The sequence below is a fragment of the Polypterus senegalus genome, chromosome 3, assembly GCF_016835505.1.
Source record: "Polypterus senegalus isolate Bchr_013 chromosome 3, ASM1683550v1, whole genome shotgun sequence".
Classification (NCBI taxonomy): Eukaryota; Metazoa; Chordata; class Cladistia; order Polypteriformes; family Polypteridae; genus Polypterus; species Polypterus senegalus.
The window spans coordinates 245390265-245409323 of NC_053156.1; the positions used below are offsets into that span (position 1 = coordinate 245390265).

General features: G+C 35.6%; 1 long non-coding RNA gene across 1 annotated transcript in view; it reads right to left on the reverse strand.

Moving 5' to 3' along the window:
• Positions 1–17364: 17364 nt before the first annotated feature.
• LOC120526027 overlaps positions 17365–19059 on the reverse strand; it is a 31324-nt gene continuing 29629 nt past the window's right edge. Inside the window, exons 3-4 of the long non-coding RNA XR_005633062.1 lie at positions 17919–18605; positions 17365–17472 (exon numbers count right to left, since the gene is read on the reverse strand). This is a non-coding gene — a long non-coding RNA (uncharacterized LOC120526027). The remainder of the gene's footprint in view (positions 17473–17918; positions 18606–19059) is intronic.

Sequence of the window (19059 nt, forward strand, 5' to 3'; positions counted from 1 at the left end):
CTAGCAGAAACAACATCGTGGGCAAAAAAAATCCTGCTGGACAATTTGCCTAGTCTTCAAGCAGTGCTAGACAAGCCATGTTGTGTTAAAGCATTAGTCTATGAATAGATTGTGAGACATATTTATAGACCTCGACACTTGTGTTTTTACTTAATGCAATTGCTGACAAAAAGTGATTGCAATGGTTTTTAATCCTGAGACGTGACAACAGGTAGCTTACATAAAATGAAGGAAAAAAAAAAGTTTTTCATTGCAAATATTCAGCATTAGCTTTCTTAGGAGGCAGCTGAGAGAGTATATGTCATTTTCATCACTTTGAAGGTTTAATATGTTTGTCACGTCAAAGCAGATTATAATAACAGCTCGGTGATATGAATTATTGTGCACATGAGTCATCAGTTGACTGGTTTGGCTGCATTTCCCTGCCTAATCAAGGGGGTTGTCATTACCCAGTTTCTCCAAAACGTTCTGTACAGATGGGGCAGAGCTAATGTGAAAATAAGCAAGTCTCCCATCAAGTCTTCTTTTGCATGGAAAGTTGCATATGCACATTTCAAGTTTTTATAAAATGGACCCCTAGACGAGATACCAGTCTATCATTGTACACATTTTGTTTTTATTCTAATCTGCTCAAATCTGTTTTGTTTTTCTTGGTATAGGTCCCTCTGTACTCATTTTGCTCACTAATCAACCATCTCCAAATGTAACCTTTATTTAGATAATATACAAACAGTATAAAGAGTTGTGTTCACAGCACTGAAACCCAGAGCACCATAATACCACATAAAGAACTATTAGCATTAATGGCCGAGTCAGACTGAATGTTGCCTGCTCAATAGTCTCTCCTTCCTCCACCTTTCCCTTATCATTCCAAAACACCAAGTAATCAAGCCTTTTCAACAAAGACATTTTGATTCAAAACATCATCCTAATTTCCTTAATTAATCAACTGTTCTTTATAGGATCATTCTTAAAAATTCTTCATTTTGTTAGAAACATCCTTTTCCATGTTGTAGACACACATCATAGGAGCTATTTATTCATTCTCATTCCTTTTTCTGTGTTTTTTGCATCACAACGATAACAGATAGCCCTACAAACATGTTTTCCTCCAGTGAATCTCTTATGCTTCTTTTCATGTCTTCAACCACAGAAACCACTTTATCATGACCTGTGACCTTAACTGATTCTGCCCTCTTCCTGGTTTCTTCCAGACAGCAACAAGTCAAATCCCAGCTGTCTGCATTTCATCACTACACTAAACACAAAACTAAATTCTGACCTTGTCAGTGAATGACTAGAAGCGCTGTGGTCCCTCATCCTAGTTGAAATCCATATGTACATTATTAAAATATAACAATAATGATGGAGATGTTTAATTTTTATTTTCGTATGCAATCATATACAAATCTTTGTTCTAGGTTTATCAAATGTTTAGCATCTCCTTACTTCAGCACATGCAGTAAAACTAAATTTTTGTGTAATTAATTTTTTCAGGTAGTATGTTTAAAGAATAATCTGTATGCTTGGCATCTTAATGACATTGTCCTGCTTTTCTCCTCGTGCTGAGCAGATATGGTGTTAAAATGATTCAAGGTTAAGGGGTTAATAACTTAGAAGTAACATTTAAGCTTTATTTTCAAAGCTCCCTGCTGTGTGAACAAACCGTGCTTCAGTCACTGGATATAAAAGACTGTTAGCCACAAGATCTTGCTGTCAGATACTTGCTGAGCAGCTGACATCCAGTGGGGAGAGGAGTCATTTCCCCTCTTTGTGCAGCTCAGCTGTCACACTGGATAACAAATGGGTCCCCACTACAAAAAGGATGCAAGGTCTTAAATGAACCATCCAAAATTTAAAAAAAAAAAATCAGTTAATGATGTAAAAGTACAGATTGTAAATACATTTATTAAAAGCAAAAAAATGAAGTAAAGTTTACAAGGCATGCTTTCTCACAATTAAACTATTGTTAAATCATGTTTTGTGTGTAATTAACATTTATACAAATTAAAATCATATATGCAGTGAGTCATATTTTTACTATGTCATGTGTAAGAAACACAAATTTTGCTCTTTTATAATTAACTCAGAAAAACACAAACAGGCAAAAGTTTATGGAAACAGATGATTGGTCCTTTACTATATGAGTCCTCTTGTGGAAGACCACCTGGACCCTCTGCACTTTGCCTAACGTAATTATCTATATACTCCACAACATTTATTCTTACCTGGACAAAGCTGGAATTATCAAGAGGATTATGTTTTTTGATTTCTCCAGTGCTTTCAATACAAGCCAGCCATGTCTATTGAGGTGTAAACTTAGAGATAAGCAGGTGGATGAGCCTATGGTGTCCTGGATAATGAACTATCTGTCAGGCAGGCCACAGTGTGTGACAATCAAGGACCGTGTTTCTGATTTGGATGTGAGCAACACAGGAGCACCACGAGGAACTGTCCCGTCGCCTTTGCTCTTCACTCTGTACACATCAAACTATAAATATAAGACCAGGTCTTGTCACTTGCAGAAATTCTCTGATGATATTGCACTTATGGAGTGTATTGATAAATTGCATCTGCATTTGCATTTCCAGATAAATTAAATACAATAATTTCTGCCAATTTTAATCTCACAGCCTCTAAACCTAATGTCCATTATAGCATATTTTACTCAAATATGGTACAAAAGAGAAAGGTAAATAGGCCCTACGCCCAAATGGCACACATACTTCCCAATATTCAGTAATAATTTCTTATTGATATCTTGTCACCTAAGTACTGTATCTGCCTGCTTGTGGCTTGGCATTTACATGTTACGTTATATGTTTGGTAGTTCTGCCCTCAAATCATTCCACAATCTCACTTTGGCACTTCTTCCTCTTATTTTTATCTTCTGTTTGCAACTGTTCTCCTCAGTGAGGGCGCACAAGGTCTCTCTTAAATTCCCTTATTTCTGTCTTTTAAGTTCCTCTTTCCCTATCAGAAAACATGTTTCAGTTCTCTACTTCTTGTTACATAAGTCCTTCTATAAACATTTTCTCCTAATCTGTCAAATTACCCAGGATTTTCCTTTATTTTCACCTCTTTGCTGCGGCACCATCTTAAAAAATTACAGTTTGGTAAAAGAGCTCTTATTAATTTACTAAATTTACGTAGGATTTACTCCTTACAAACTATGCTTAATGACACTTTGTCCTGTTCTTTTATGTCATCTTAGCTTCTTTTGGTGTTTCTGGCACATTAATGTATATGGACTGAAGTCTTTCTGGTCTGAAGCTTTGATCATTAGTTTCTTTCTCATAATGTCAGTCATAATTCTTTCTTTACATAAAATACTTTTCCTCCTGCACCTCCTCTTCCATACTTTCTCATACTCTTAGCTCATCTACTAGAGACATAGTAGCTCCTAAACTACTTTATGCTTCCTGATGGAAGACCCCTGGGTAAATCACTTGCTGGAACTGGCTGTACTCATTCCATAATTTTGATTCACTTGAAGTTATTTGCCTTATAAATTAACAATGCATACAGTGGTGCTGTCCAAAACTGCAATTTGTCTTTTTTCTATTTGCGAGTCTGTGGCTTCCTTGTTCCTTCCTTGTTCCTTGATACAATGTTGTGACGAGCTGGCATCATCAGTGTTCTTGGGGGTATGGCATGGGACTCGGGACAGTGGTGGGACAGGTGTGTGATGTGTGCCATTTTGATTTGTAATTGCTCAAATAGTTTTATAATTTCCTGTTGTTACGTATGATTTATTATTTGATTATTACATTGATAAAAATTTGATCACATAAAAACAAAGAATGATTTGAATTGTCAGTTCTAAAAGAGAAATATTGAAGCATATGTTTAGGAAACAGAAGCCTAACTTAGCAAATATAAAAGAAATTAAGCTAATATTGATACAATAATTTTAGTTTTCATTAAAAGAGTGGAAAACAAAATTTATAGCTTTATTAGAAACAATTGACCTATAGAGGATTTCATAACCCTTTGGAATAACAAAAGTGAAAGCCTTTCTGATCTGGGACAACTAACTGTATAGTAATTTGCTTTGGCACATGGAAGTGTCCATAACTGTGCTACCACAATAAGGTTGTTTGATGTTGCTCAAATTATTGTTTGACACTTTTGACTTCTTATTCTATAACCAGAAGGAGACTCTTGTTAAAGCAGGAATGACACCAACAAGAAGTAAAGAAAGGGAAAGAGTTAGCTTTCATTGCTTTCAGGATTTCAGCCTAATAACAGATGACAAAGGGTTAGTTACATTTCATATATTCAGTATATAGTCTAACAAAGGTTGAACATACCTAATTTGAAATACCTGGGACCAGATGTATAAATTTTGTAGCATTTGCATATACGTAATTGGGGATGGGGCCCAAATCTAAACAAAAAAATGTTTGTTTCATATACACATAATACACATAGCCTAGATGTAATTATATACTATTTTTTTTATAATTTTGTTCATGAAACAATGGTAGTGCACAGTAGCAACAGCAGAATACCTTTATCAGCTCTTAAACAGCAGATAATGGCAGGCTTTAGTTCCCAACTACAATTCTGTGGTTTGATTAAAAGGTTACACTGCATAGAAAATAATCAAAAAACACTGTTAATAGTGCACATAGGTCTGGCTGTGAATATGATTAATGACAAACTGGCACCAATGGATCATCAGAGCCTATGTTCCACGGAAGCTGGGTAGCTCAGCACTTGTGAATAATGCTGCTCACTCCCCTTCCCACGCAACAGTGTGGAAGTGCTGCACAGCTGTTATTGCACCTTACACCCTTTCGTAATATTCTTGAAGCTCCACCAGGGACCCAGCAGAGCTCTTCTTGCTGTTTGTGGGTAGATGCACCGCTTGAAATTCAAATGGAAATGAACAAAAATCAGTCAGAAACAGTAAGTACTAGCTCACATGTTGTTCACATCTGCTAATCAGTAAAAAAAAAAAAATGCAAGGAACAGAGCTCCACATAAGCACTCAAAAATGTGTATATTTTGGAACAACTGATTAGAGATGATCGATCTATATTTGTATCAGACAAAAAACAAAAAGACTAACAGATATTTTTTATTTTATGAACAGTTGATCTGGAATCTCTGATTAGCTTACATTATAATAAACTAACAGGCTGGCTGTCTATATTTTTATCAAAGAGATTCATAGGGCATCCCTTACATAAGCAGACAGATTATTTGAAGTTGGTGGGAACATGGAGCTTGGTACTCTGCCTTCCACAGTAGTTTAAGTATCCCTGGGAGTGTAAAAATGCCTTCTTCCTGCAATTGCAAGGCAAGCCCTGGAGTGTTACAAATTCTTTAATGTGAAGAGGCATGAAGTTATTACATTTTTGCTGAGAATTAATTTTTTTATATATCACATTTTATTGAATTTATTAAAAGCATGTAAAATTCCATACAAGCAAGTCAAACTTGAAAAAACTATTACCAAATCTGCCCCCACCCATGAGAAAGAGAGCAAGGCCAACAGCCAGAGTAAAACTTTAAGAGTAGAAAAACAGGGGGAGAAAATCATTTCCCACAATTTAAATCTTATTTTAAACAGTTATTGATTAGATCCTGCCCGGTTTTAAAAATTTTTTCACAGATCATCTAAGTGAGAACTAGATTTTTTCCAATTTAAAATAGTATATAACATCTGTTGCCCACAGATTTAAAAGAGGTGGATTAGGATTCTTCGAGTTGAGCAAGATAAGTCAATGTGCCAGTAGTGAAGTAAAAGCAGTTACAGTTTGTTTGTCCTTCTGCACTTTAAGTCCTTCTGGAAGTACACCAGATATAAATGGATTAGGAGGGATAGTGGCACCAAGGCTGTTTGAAAGGCATTTAAATAAATCCTTTAATAAATCCAGTTTGGTGTTGTGATATTACCGAAGGAAGCACTTTCTCAATCCTTCTAGCTTGAAATTTGGAGAGCATCTTAACATCATTATTCAGAAGTGAGATTGGTCTGTTTGATGCAGATTGTAATAAGTCCTTATTTTTCTTAGGAAAAAAGATAATTAATTATTGGCAAAAAGTTTGAGGCAGAATTTTATTGTCTCTGGCTTCTGTAAATGTTGCTAATGAACGTGGAGCTAATTTAATTAAAATGTTTTATAAAATGCGGCAGGGTGGCCATCAGGGCTTGCTGCTTTCCAACTCTGAAGTGAGTTTATAGCATCTAGTAATTCTGAGAGTGCCAGAAGCTTATCCATTTCCTTTGCACTGAGAGTATCTAGTTGTGGTATCTGTAATGAATCCAAAAACGCATTAGGATATGTCTTGTCTTTTTTAAACTAAGTAGAATATGAGGACTTATAGAAGTCTCTAAATGTGTGCATTATATTTTTATGGTCAATAATTTTTTCTCTGTCTGTGTTGGTAATTACTGGTATTGCATTGCGAACTTTCTGTTTGTGGATTTGTTGAGCAAAGATCTTATTAGCCTTCTCTCTGTGTTCATAGTAATGATGTTGTGATTTAAAAATGAGTTGTCCTGCTTCTTTTGTTGTCAAGAGTTTGAGTTCTGAATGCAAATCCTATCTTTTCCTATAAAGTGCCTCATTTGGAAACCTGGCGTGTTCTTGATCTATTCTGGTAATTTCACTGATTAAATCTGATGCCTTCTTGATTTTTGATTTATTTTTGTGGGAGAGATGTGGAATAAATTGTCCTCTTAAAAAGCCTTCAGAGTTTCCCAGAGTATTCCTGCAGAGACCTCTGAGTATAATTTGTCTCTAAAAAAAAAAATTAATTTGCTTGGATAAACTCTGTAGAGTTCTCGTCTGCTAATTAAAGTGGTTTAAGACGCCTGCTGTGAGATGAGTATGTGGGGCATAATGATTTGAGCTCCATGATGAAAGGGGCATGGTTGTAGATAACAATAGATTCGTACTTGCAAGATTTAATCGTGGGCAAGAAATTGTTATCTACTGTATAAAGAAATAATCAATTATTGAGTAACAGTGGAAGGAGAAGGAATATGCTCTTGAGTTTGGGCTTAGAAATCTCCAGGGGTCTGATAAATTGTGATCAATTGCAAACTCTGTAATTGTTTTTGCAGTGTTAGATGTCATCAACCCTGTGGCAGAGACCTATCCAGGTCTGGATTTAAAACAGAATTAAAGTCCCCAGCCATTATAGTTTTATGAGTGTTCACATTAGGATGGAAATATGTTTTGGATGAAGTCCCTGTCTTTCAACTTGGGTGCATAGATATTTATTAAAATCACTTTACAATTAAATAAATTACCCATGATGATCACATATCGCCATTCTGAAACAGATACTATACCTGATACTACAAATTAAATTGTTCTATGTATAAGAATTCCCACACATCTAGTTTTATTTGTATAGCTGGAGTGGAATATTTGTCCAGTCTAGTCTCAGTGCAACTGAAACTGATCCTTGCTTAATTAGTGGGTTTCCTGTAAAAGTACTATTTTAGCGTTTAGACCTGTTAGGTGAGAGAATACTTATTATATTATTCTGAAACCTTTTTTATAAGTGGAATGCTGTAGTTAACAGCATCAACATCTATATTTAAATCTTAAAAGTATTGTGATTGTATTATATAATGTACTAGAAAATACTATTTCTGTATCAGATCACAAATGCATTCAGATTAAAAATAAAATATGGATTGAGTTTATCATAAAGGACATGGCATAAATAAAATAGTGCCCAGTCTGCGATTTTGTTGAAGATCTGTTCACCTTATCTTTAATAATGCTTCTTTTTGTTTCTAATTCATGAACAACTTTCTTATAGAACCACTGACATAATACTGTATATTTTACTTTCCTATAAATCATTCATCTTTTTTGGTATTTACTTTCAAGGTGCTACTGGATAAGAAAGGTCAGAAACTAGATGGAATTATGGACTCTTTCAAAATGCAACGTCAGAGACAAAACTGAAATGTCCAAATATAGGTCTTTCCATAATCCTTTCCATCACAACTGCTTAGTAATTGGAGATAATTCTGAGAGACTAATGGGAACCAGACAACAGCCCTGACATATTAGTCAATCAGAGTATATCTCTCATGAACAGTAGCTCATACACTTCTATATTACTTACTGTTGGTTGGACATATGTGACAATTCCACTATATTCTATACAAATGTTAATGCCACTAATATTATTTTGGACACTTCATACCAAATACTTGGAAAAGCAAATCTCACATTTATGCTTCTGCGTGCCCTGACAATACTGCAGTGAAGAATGGAATATATTTGTAAATGGATGCCACTGCAGTACAACAGAAAAAAATCCAAATATTTGGCAGTGCTATGTATTAAAGATACCTAAACAGACAGGTGCTGCTTCTGTGCTCCTGTATTCCATTATTTAAAGCAGGAGTTCCCAAACTTTTTTCGGCCGCAGACCCCTTTACCAAAAACCTTTAAAACCGTCGACTCCCTAGTCACATGCAAAGGTTTTTCATGTCTGCACTTGCTTTGATACGTTCGTTAAGACAATGCACAGACATGTTTGTGCTACATGCATTTCATGCATTCTTACGTGTGACTTTTTTAATGACACATTTTACCTTTTCGTTCGCAAGTTTGGTATGTAATGTGTTTATATCAAAAAAGTGTTTTTTTTAAATTATTTTACTTCTTAATTTAGGTACCTATTGGAATCGGAAATATTTTGAAGTAACAAACAAATGGCAGTAGTAAGAGGGTCTATTTTTTCTGTCAACCCCTAGAAAGTTCAAATCAACCCCAGGGGGTCAATATCGACCACTTTGGGAACTCTTGATTTAAAGGGATTCTTAGTAACCTTATTGTCACTGTCAGGAATTAGATACACTTAAGACTGTTTTGTGTTTGATTTATTTATTTATTTTTATGCCTCTTAATTGTTTTAACCTTTGTTTCTTTACAGTGAGCCATTTATGTATTAAAGGCGTGTTTCCAATGTATGCACAAGGAGAACACTGCTTCTTTAGCAGATTTTTGGACATTGACAGCAAGGCATAACTTAACCCATCAGTGGAAAATTTGGGGTTTACGAGGGAAAAGATGAAAGCAAAACCTAGAGCTTATGGGACACAAGCACAGATATAAATGGGGTGCTTGGCTGAAAAAAGAAGACAAATTCAGTGCTCAGGGAAAACAAGTAATGCTTAGCAATTAATTAGTATAATCAAGAGCACTTTAGTTACCACATTTGTCCTGGAAAAACAGGGAATTTAGGAAAACTCTTTAACATAAAATAAATGTGGTATTTATAATTACATGTTGTTCAATTTAGTTATTGTATTTGTTTTTTTCCAAAGCTGATTGGATTGATTCCATCAAAGGTTTTGGCTAGGTTTTACAGCTGGTAGCCCTTTCTGACACTGACAATCTCTATCTATCCGGGCTTTGGACTGGCACCGGAGTAGTAGTTAGATTAGGCAGAAATGTCAATATTGAGATGGATGTGTGGAGTTACAAAAAAGGGCAGAATATGAAATGAGACAATCAGAGGTACAACAAAAGTTGGAGAGATGTCATAAAAGTGGATTGAAGTGGCATTGTCAGGTGATGAGGAGAGACAATGAATATTTGCATGAAAGAGTGATAAGAATAGAGGCCAAAGCGGAGGAGGATAGTTAAAGTAAAAGACGATTTATAAGAAAAGGGTTGGACTGGGGAGGTGGGACTTGACTGAGCTGTTTGGAGAAGGTTGATCAAGTACATTGACCCCACAAAGAAGTGGAAAAAGAAGAAGAATATTCAGTTTTTTCCCTTGCCATTCATTAGTTGACAAGTTTTGGTTTTCCTTTGAATTAGATGACTTTGTTTGAAAACTTCTGTTTGCTTTCATTGAATAAAGGAAACATATAAAAGTCTGTTGCTCAAGAAAATAAAAATAAAAATCTACCTACCATTGAGTAACTTTTTCTCCATCTTCTAGATCTAGAATTATACTGTATGTTCCTTATGTTTAAAGAAACACAATAACTTTGCAGTCTAAGAATAAAACCCAGCAGTAACATGGAGCTGGATAACCTCATGTGCCATTACAACATCATGTACCTCTGAATCTTTTAGTCAGAATAAAGGGCTCCAACTTTAATATGTACACTATATTGTTGTATGCCCAGTATTAAACATTACTTACTGTAATCAACTAAACAACATTTTTTTTGGTATGTGATTGAAGAAAATTAAATACAGCAGTGACAATGACAAGGACATTAACAACGTGGAAACTGAACCCTGACAGAAACTGGGCTAGACTTCAAACTCTGATTGCTGGAGCAGTAAAGCGGAGTGCTACACTTTGCTCTTTTAGTGCTCAATGCTAGTCAGTGAAAGTTTGGTTTGTTTGCTTTTTTACTTTTATAATATACCATTGCATTTTGCTATATCGGTGCTTGCATTTTTTATTGTTGAATGACAATCAGTATTTTGGTTTATTCATAGTCTGTCATAGCTACTGTACTTTGTGATAATTTTCACTTTGGAAGGAATTATGTGACAAATATATTCTTTTTTTCTATTGTTTACATTCCTACTACTGTAGCTTAAGAATGTTTTCTAAAATATAAAATGTTAAGTACATCCTAGGACCAATATAGCAATGTCAGTTCATCTGACCAGCGTGTCATTCGACTGTGAGAGGAAACTGGGTCACCTGGAGGAAAACTAAATGGACATGAATACTCCACACATGGAACACGTGTTAATTTCCAAATGTCTGTTCATTTATCAGTTGAATGGAAAAAAACAAACAAGATGGCTATCATATGCCATTGAACCACCAACCATTTCTCATGCTTTTGCTCAGATCTCTGCATATTTCTCACCTTAACCAAAGTTATCTTATGTTTGTTTTTTGCTTTTTAGAATATATTTGCAGAAAAATTCAAAACATTTAACATTGCTGCCAAAGTCTGCTACAAGTTGTGGTTATTTTTATTTTTAATATGGTTCAATTGAATGATACTGCTCAAACAAAGACCATATCCATTCAGTAACTGAATCCTTGTTAATAGTGAAGAAGCATCCCAAAGTAGCAAAAGAAGATAGACTGATCATTCATCTACATGTATTCAGGATGGCATTACACTAAAACAGCATCCTATAATATAACAAATCCTGTATCACATAGTCTTTCTAGGATGTTTCATAATGGGCTCATCATAGTTCTCTATTTGTTTGAAGACATAAACCTACAGAAGTATTTACAATTGTAAATAAAATAAGAGAGCTGCTGCTCATATAAAAGATATTACATTCCTAGTTCTAAGCACTTCTTTTAAGACACCTCTACTTCTTTGATTACTGCAGTCATTGGTGAAAACCACAAGTAGTACAGTATATCATTTTCTTAGCAGACTCAAGTATTACACCATCTATTAAATGGCTTAAGAAATTTGGCTTCTAAAATATAAAGCTAAATGCATGTTTGTACCGTATGACAAACCATTGAATACCGTTGAACCTAACCCTACCATATTCTCCAATTGTACGTGGATGGACCATAGGCTGCGTTCTGCTCCATAGTTTTCATCTTAAAAAATGTGATGAAATGTTTAGGGGTGTTCACATAATGTGAAAAACATTGACTGCGTTTGCCATGTCTATACGTCAATCTCATTAACTGCATGAAAGGACTTGGCTATCGGAAGACGAGTTTTGTTCAAGGAAACTAGTCAAAAATGTTCAATTTTCATTGACATATCTCATACAGACCACTGTACAAAGTTTTTAAAATAAATAATGAAACATGCTGTGCAACTTCAATTAAGGAATAATTGACTGTTTGGAGGTAACTTGAACTTGTATATTGTGTATATCTTCATCTTTACCCATCCAACAGCACTCCAGCTTTTGAATATAAATGAATTGATTGGTGGGAAAACCATGCATGCTGGCCACTCGTACATCAGCTACTTTGTTCCTGCATATTGTCATGATCCAGTGTTTCTCTGACACTGCAGTTTCTCACCTGCCCTCCATCATGGCCTGAAGTGAAGCCACTTTACATCTTGCCTGAAGAAGGGGCCTGAGTTGCCTCAAAAAGCTTGCATATTGTAATCTTTTTAGCTAGCCAGTTAAAGGTGTCATTTTGCTTGACTTTTCACTACTTAAAACTTTGAAAGAGTTTTTAAATTTCCATTAGGTAAATCTTTTAAATAGTTTATGTTTAAGGAATTTGAACTACAAATACTGTAGCACAGACCCTCCAACCCAACTAACAACAGGACACCAGTCAATGCCATTTCACATCATTTGAAATTTAATGTGCTGCCTATGAAATATTTTAAGTCACCAAATTCCTATTTTGGCAATCTTTTTAAATTGTGTGGCTTTATAAAAATACAAAGTACATAATTAATGTTGTCTACAAACACATTCAATTGCAATCTATTATCACTGTTATTTTTGATTATGACTCATTGTTACAAAAATAATTAACAAAAATGTGATAACTGACTCTTTGATAAATTAACAAAAAAAAAAAATTAAAGTGCTCCCACCTTCAGATCAGATAACAAAGTCCCTGAATCCACCTCAGTGTTACAAAATAAATGTATAGGTCTTAGCACATTTATGCAAAGTTTCTTCCCATGGTGAGTTTAGTCAGTGTAACTTTGGTTTGGGGCCAAAATATTTCCCCCCTGGAAATGAATATTTAATGACTAAAAATCTAGAACTTTTATTTCACCCTGGTCTGTACATTGTATCCCTGCTAATAATTTATAAAAACAGTTAAGCTATGGAACGCTTCTAAACTAACTTGTAGTCCTTAGCTTCTTTTTCTTCTGTTTACTGAATTAATCTCAGGCTTGGCTAGCTGAAAAATAAAGGGTGCACTTTACTATATCTAAAGAGGACCATTCTTAATTTCATACTAATTTATTTGGCTAAATATTTTTTAGCATATTGCATTCAGGGCAATTTAGTTTAATTGTTAAGAATCACTGTTTTGTTTAACATTTCAGAATTATGGTGTATTCTGATGGTGTGACAAAGCACATCTAGATGATTATAGCAACAATTTGTGTGTGACTCTAAAATAGCATGGTGGTCACAGTGGCTAGTGATACTGCCCGTCAGCTCCTCATTACCATTACCCATGTAATGCTACTCATATTACTTTGACTCACAGTCTGGGTTTTAAAAGACCTGTTTTTCCCTGTCCTTCTTCTTTTCATAAACACGCTGTTACTTTTAACAGACTGCTTCTATAGACTCAACAGTTGAGGACCATGATGGAAGTAAACAGGAATTTCTCAGTAATACTTACCATGGCTATTTTATGCCACTATACCTGAACCTGTGTTTTAAATGTAAAAAATCAAATTATACTTATTTAGAGCGTTTTATACAGTAGATAGATTGATAGATAGATAGAACTTTATTTGTCCCGAGGGGTAAATCTGGCTTTTTACAGAAGCTTTTTAAATAAATAAATATCAGTGAAAGGTGTATATTATAGTTGACACTAAATGGTTCCATATAAGTGAAAGTGTGTGTACACAAGTGATGGACTGGCACCCGATCTAGTGTTGAGTCCTGCGTTTCTCCTCACACTGGAGTAACTCAGCCTCCCAAAAATATTACAATGGAATCGTGGGTTTGATGATAGATGGATAGATGGACATAAGTGATCTTTAATTGTAATGAAAGTTATATGTGGATTTGTCTCTCTATTATATAAAAAAATCCTGTGATGAGACGAGACCTTTTAGCCTGGGACGAGACATGAATTTTTTCAGAGAGATACTTTCATGTCCCACAAGACGAGACTTTGTGCCAAGAGATTTAACCACACCCGGGGACAGAAATAAAAGACTAAGAGTAGATGACAAAGTAGAACGTTGTTGGCGCGAAACACATAAAGAGCAGGTTAGAGATAATGGAAGTACTAAAATTCAAAAAAATGATAGTAAAGATCACATTAGCACAAACAAATGGAAATTATTACTCAGTGAAATAACGGAACAGCGAAAAGAGATTGAATACATTGTTCAGATTTAAACTTTAAGTCGGAGACTTGTAGATCGTGTAATTTGTGTTGCCATTAGGTGTCTCTTCCTAATGAAGAGGCGTATCCGCAGAAATTAAAAGATTTGTTGATGGGTGAAAGTGAAATCCACATATGCGAGCGGCAGAGACACAAAGTGGCTGGTGTGTAGCTCAGGCCAGTGGGTGGCAAGTAAAGCGGGCAGGGGGCGAAGCCCCCTAGTTTATCTTAAAATTGACAGCTTTTAAATAAAGCCTGAACACCTGAAACACTGAAATGGCTGTGTGGGAGAGGAAGTAAGTAAATTCAATAACAGTACATTTGCTCTACAAGGACTCAACCATTTTAACCAGAAATCTTTGAGAGGGAACGTCTTCAGCCTATATCAAGACTACACCACCTTTAGCCATATTAATGGCAATGCAGCTTAGAAGCAATTGTGTACTAGACTATAATAGTGTGTTATACACTGTATTGAACTATGTCCTTATTATACCATTTTGGGCCACAAAATAATATTTTTTAAAGCAAATCTCTACATTAAATTTTTCCAAATAAAAGTGAACTACACATAGATCTTCAATATGAATTGAATGATGACTTTTGATATGGCCTCCTGTTCAGGTTTAATTTATATTTTTTATTCAGTATTATTGCTGTAGGCTCCAGTTACTATTGACACAGTAATTGAATTTCTAGCTTTACAAAATTTATGGAGGAAAATTGATTTTGTTTGTTTCCATACATTTTAACAATCATTCATATTTGAGCCCTAGGTTACCAAAGGTAGCTGGTATAGGTTTCTTCATTATGTGGCTAATGAAGTTTGGCAAAATGATCTGTTTCAGCAATAACCATGGTAGATGCGGGAATAAACTTGTCTTGAAGAATCTTTTGCTGTTTGGTGGAATTTCATGTTCCTAGTCATTGTCACTGAAGCAAACAGGATTCAGTATTATGAACAATCCCCTGTGCTCTTCCAGCTTCTGCCTAATCAGAGACTCTTTTTTCCCATTCTTTCCTGTGGTGCTTATTTGCTTTGGACTGCAATGGCATATTCCTAGCTTCTGTTCTTTTGAAAGAATTCCCTCAAAACACACATTACTATGATTTTTCCTCATTTCAGTATTATCTTCTGTAGTTATCACGGACAGATCTTACCAAAACCCTTCCTGCAAGTGTAGTTACTGACAGAGGCTTTCCTGGTCAATGATGTGCAGCTGTTGCTTTTTCCTGGTAGTATTTCTCAATAATTTTGTGCCCGAGACGAAAGGAAATGGTTAAATCTTTGCATATGACCTCTGAAATTGTTCAGAGTGTCCATTGCTATATATCACATATGCTCATCACTTATGAAATATTTGTATTTGAAACTGAACAAAAGGTCATGCCTGTTTAGTCATATGCCAAAAATCCAGTACTAGAATGCTAATTGTAAAATAGTGCTATAGTGTGCTGTAGATGATTAAAAGAACTTGCAGCAAGTTCCAGCCTAAGAGTGGGAAAACCATGAGACAATGAAGGGAGATCCCCGACATTTGTTTTTCTAGACAGGAATTACCAAATTATGTATAGACCAAGCTCCCGAACAGTAACAGTAACAGGGGTACTAGCATAATAAAATTAAGCATTATTTTTAAGGTTACATGGAACCATAAGTATTGTGTCTTAAGTGGTGACAGATTACAGCGTACCCCAGCAAGTTTCTAAGATTGCACACTTTATTGTAACCTTAATAGTTCATCTTCCTAGCCTCCACATGTCAGATAGTACTTGGGAGCAGAATGCAGAGGTTTTTGGGTACTGTTGGGTCTGTTGTTTATTGACATGGTTAGGATAGCAATTTCTTATTGTTTGGGAGGAGAGAGAATTGGATACTTTGAGGAGAAAGCAGAATAACAACCTGTCATGTTTGTGGGCACCTAATACCTACACTGATAGATCTGTATTAGTCTGATTGCTGTTATTGTTGTGTGTTTTTGTTTTATATTAACCCTATATGTCATATGTTATTATAAATAGCTTGTTTCAACTTGAAGATTTCATTGTCTCTTTAATTCAGTGCCAAGTTTAGATCATCTTGAAAGTTCTCACTAACAATTTAAAATACATTTTTATTATTTCTTTTTTAGAAATTCTTTACAAAACAAAATAAAAAACATAGCAAAGGAACTAACTAAAATATTCACTAAATAGCTTGCCAATAGAAATTCGCCAGGCAAATACGGTGGAGCACTTTAAAACACTGCTGAAAACACTTTACTTTAACATGGCTTTCTCATAGCTTCATTTTAGTTTAATCCTGATGCTCTGTATATTCAATTCATTATCATTATTATTCATGGCGGCTTCAAAATCCATACTAACCCCTACTTTCTCTTCTGTCCTTTTTCTGGTTTTCTATGGTGGCGATCTGCGCCACCACCACCTAATCAAAGCACTGTGATGTCCCTTCATTGATGGATTAAAGGCCAGAAGTCCACATGACCGTCATCATCAAGTTCTTCCATGTGAACCCTGAATACAATGAGGACTGATTGAGGTCATTTATGTTAGGTAGAATGCCTAGAGGTGGCTGGACGGTCTCATGGACTGGAACCCCTACAGATTTTATTTTTTTCTCCAGCCATCTGAAGTTTTTTTGTTTTTTCTGTCCTCCCTGGCCATTGGACCTTACTTTTATTCCATTTTAATTAGTGTTCCCTTATTTTAACTCTTTATTTATTTTGTCTTTTTTCTCTTTCTTCATCATGTAAAGCACTTTAAGCTACATCATTTGTAAGAAAATGTGATATATAAATAAATGTTGTTGTTATTGTAGTGATCTGTAGTGAGTACATTTAACAGTACTTGACGTACAGGCCTCTTTTGGACTGAAAATGTCTTTTCTTTCAAATTCTGAGAAATAACCTCTAAAACTAACATACAGACTAGTATCAGTACATACCAATTCTTTTTTTAATTTTATGAAATGCCCTTTACTTTTCACAATAATACATATAACTTTAAAAGACACTGACAGTTTTATTTCATTAAATTGTAAGAACATTTACAAGCCCAACAAAGCTCATCAATCCTGCTCACTTAATTTCCCCATTAAATATCTGAATAATTTCATGTTTTTTTGTTTCAGTGGCCTTTGTAAACAGCAGCACCATCAAAGTTCCATTGACAGAAGACTGAAACCAGTCCAAAGAGCTGTGCTTCTGCCCTGTAAATGGATAGATAGTACTTTGTTTGTCCCAGTTCTTCACTATTATCCCCTTAATTCCTATGGGTGAAGCCCTGTGCCCTTGAACCTGTGGCACAACCTTAACAATAGGGATCCTAGTAGTTCCCAGAGGTGCATAAAAACTTGAAAAAAACAACAATTAATGTCTTTTATTACCAAAAATTATTGTTCAAGTGCAAAACAATATACACAATAAAAGTTGACTGTCGTGAAATAAAGAAAAGCTTGTGTCCACAGCCACTCTGTTGAAAAATCAAAAACAACAATAAACATTTGAGGCGGAAAGCCAAGGTAATATTCACAATATATACAAGTTCTGCACATTGAATTTTGCAGGAGAAAGAAAAATAATAAAAGTTTTTTTCCTTAACCCAATGCAAGAAAACCTTTTTTCACAGCTCCTCACTCTTTACTCACAGACAGCATCCACTCTGTATCAATTTGGAGAGTTCTCTCTGTGTGCCTTCACGCTATCCATATTGCCACCTACTGACTCAACAAGTCAGATTTGGCCTGAAGACAGCTGACCTCTAACATCCACTTCACCCTTTTTATATGGCCATATGTTTCTTAGCTACCAAAAGTGGGTGATATTCCAGGGTGTCATGTAGCACAGGTAGCCATGTCTATGTGTCATTGGCCTCCCAATAACTTCTATATAACTTAGTATTACTTTTGCACACGATACCTGCAGCAGTGTTCCTGCACTCGTTGTACGGCTTCTTATTCCTCCAGCGGGCCCTGCTCTTTCATCTGTGTAAGCTGGCATTCTTTTTACGCGCATCTTGACTTCATTGCAGCTACTTCACCATGCCTGCCGTCTTGTGTTGTTGGCCACCCTGAAACTCTTTCTTCCGGGACTGGCAATTGGCATCACTTTTACCGGGCGTCCTCATGCAGCAACCAAAGAAAGAAAAAAGGCTAAGTGCACCATTGTATTTACATGGGAAAATGCTGACTATAAACATTCATGCTTTTGCCAACTGCCCTTAGTTTAGTGAGGTGCTAAGGCACTGCACCACATACCGATACATAAGTCGACACTGGCGGGATTGGCCAAACACTTCTTTTTTCCCGACATATGTCTCACCTTGAACCTATATGACTGAAGCAAAGGTGACATTGAGCATTGCAAGTGTTTATAAATGTCATCCTCTATATATGCTGCAGCGCTCTGTGGTCACTCTCCACCAGAAACTCATTCACTACAATTTTAAATTATCTATAGCCCATTTTATTACCAGTGCCTCCTTCTCTACCACTTCATAATTTTTTCCCTCGTAAAAAAATTGCAGTTGATAAACAGCACCAGCCTCCATTTTCTCCTTCCTCCTTGCAGAAGTATTGCCCCTAAATCTTCCCCTGATGCATCTACCTGCAAAATAAATGGATATTCAAAGTCTGGACAATGCAAGATTACATTTTTACCAAATACATTTTTCATCTGTTGGAATGCTCTCTCACAGAATGTTATTTATTTTATTCCTGTTGGTGCTGCTTTTATTAACAGGTTGGTCAGGGGAGCTGCCAATGTAGAAACGTCTGGGACGAACCTGCGGTACCACCCTACTAATCCTAGAAAGGTTTCTTTGTCGTGGGACAAGGATGACTGGTGATAGCTGCCACTTTGTTGACCTAGGGCTTGATCACAACACCCACAATGATGAAACCCATGTATTGCATTTCTTTCTTAGCTATCACTGTCTTATCTGGGTTTGCAACTAACCTGGCTGCTTTCAGACGATTACAAACATCTTTTAAGTATTCCAAATGCTCCTCCCATATCTTACTATAGATGACATCTATGTACACGCTTGCATATTGTTCGG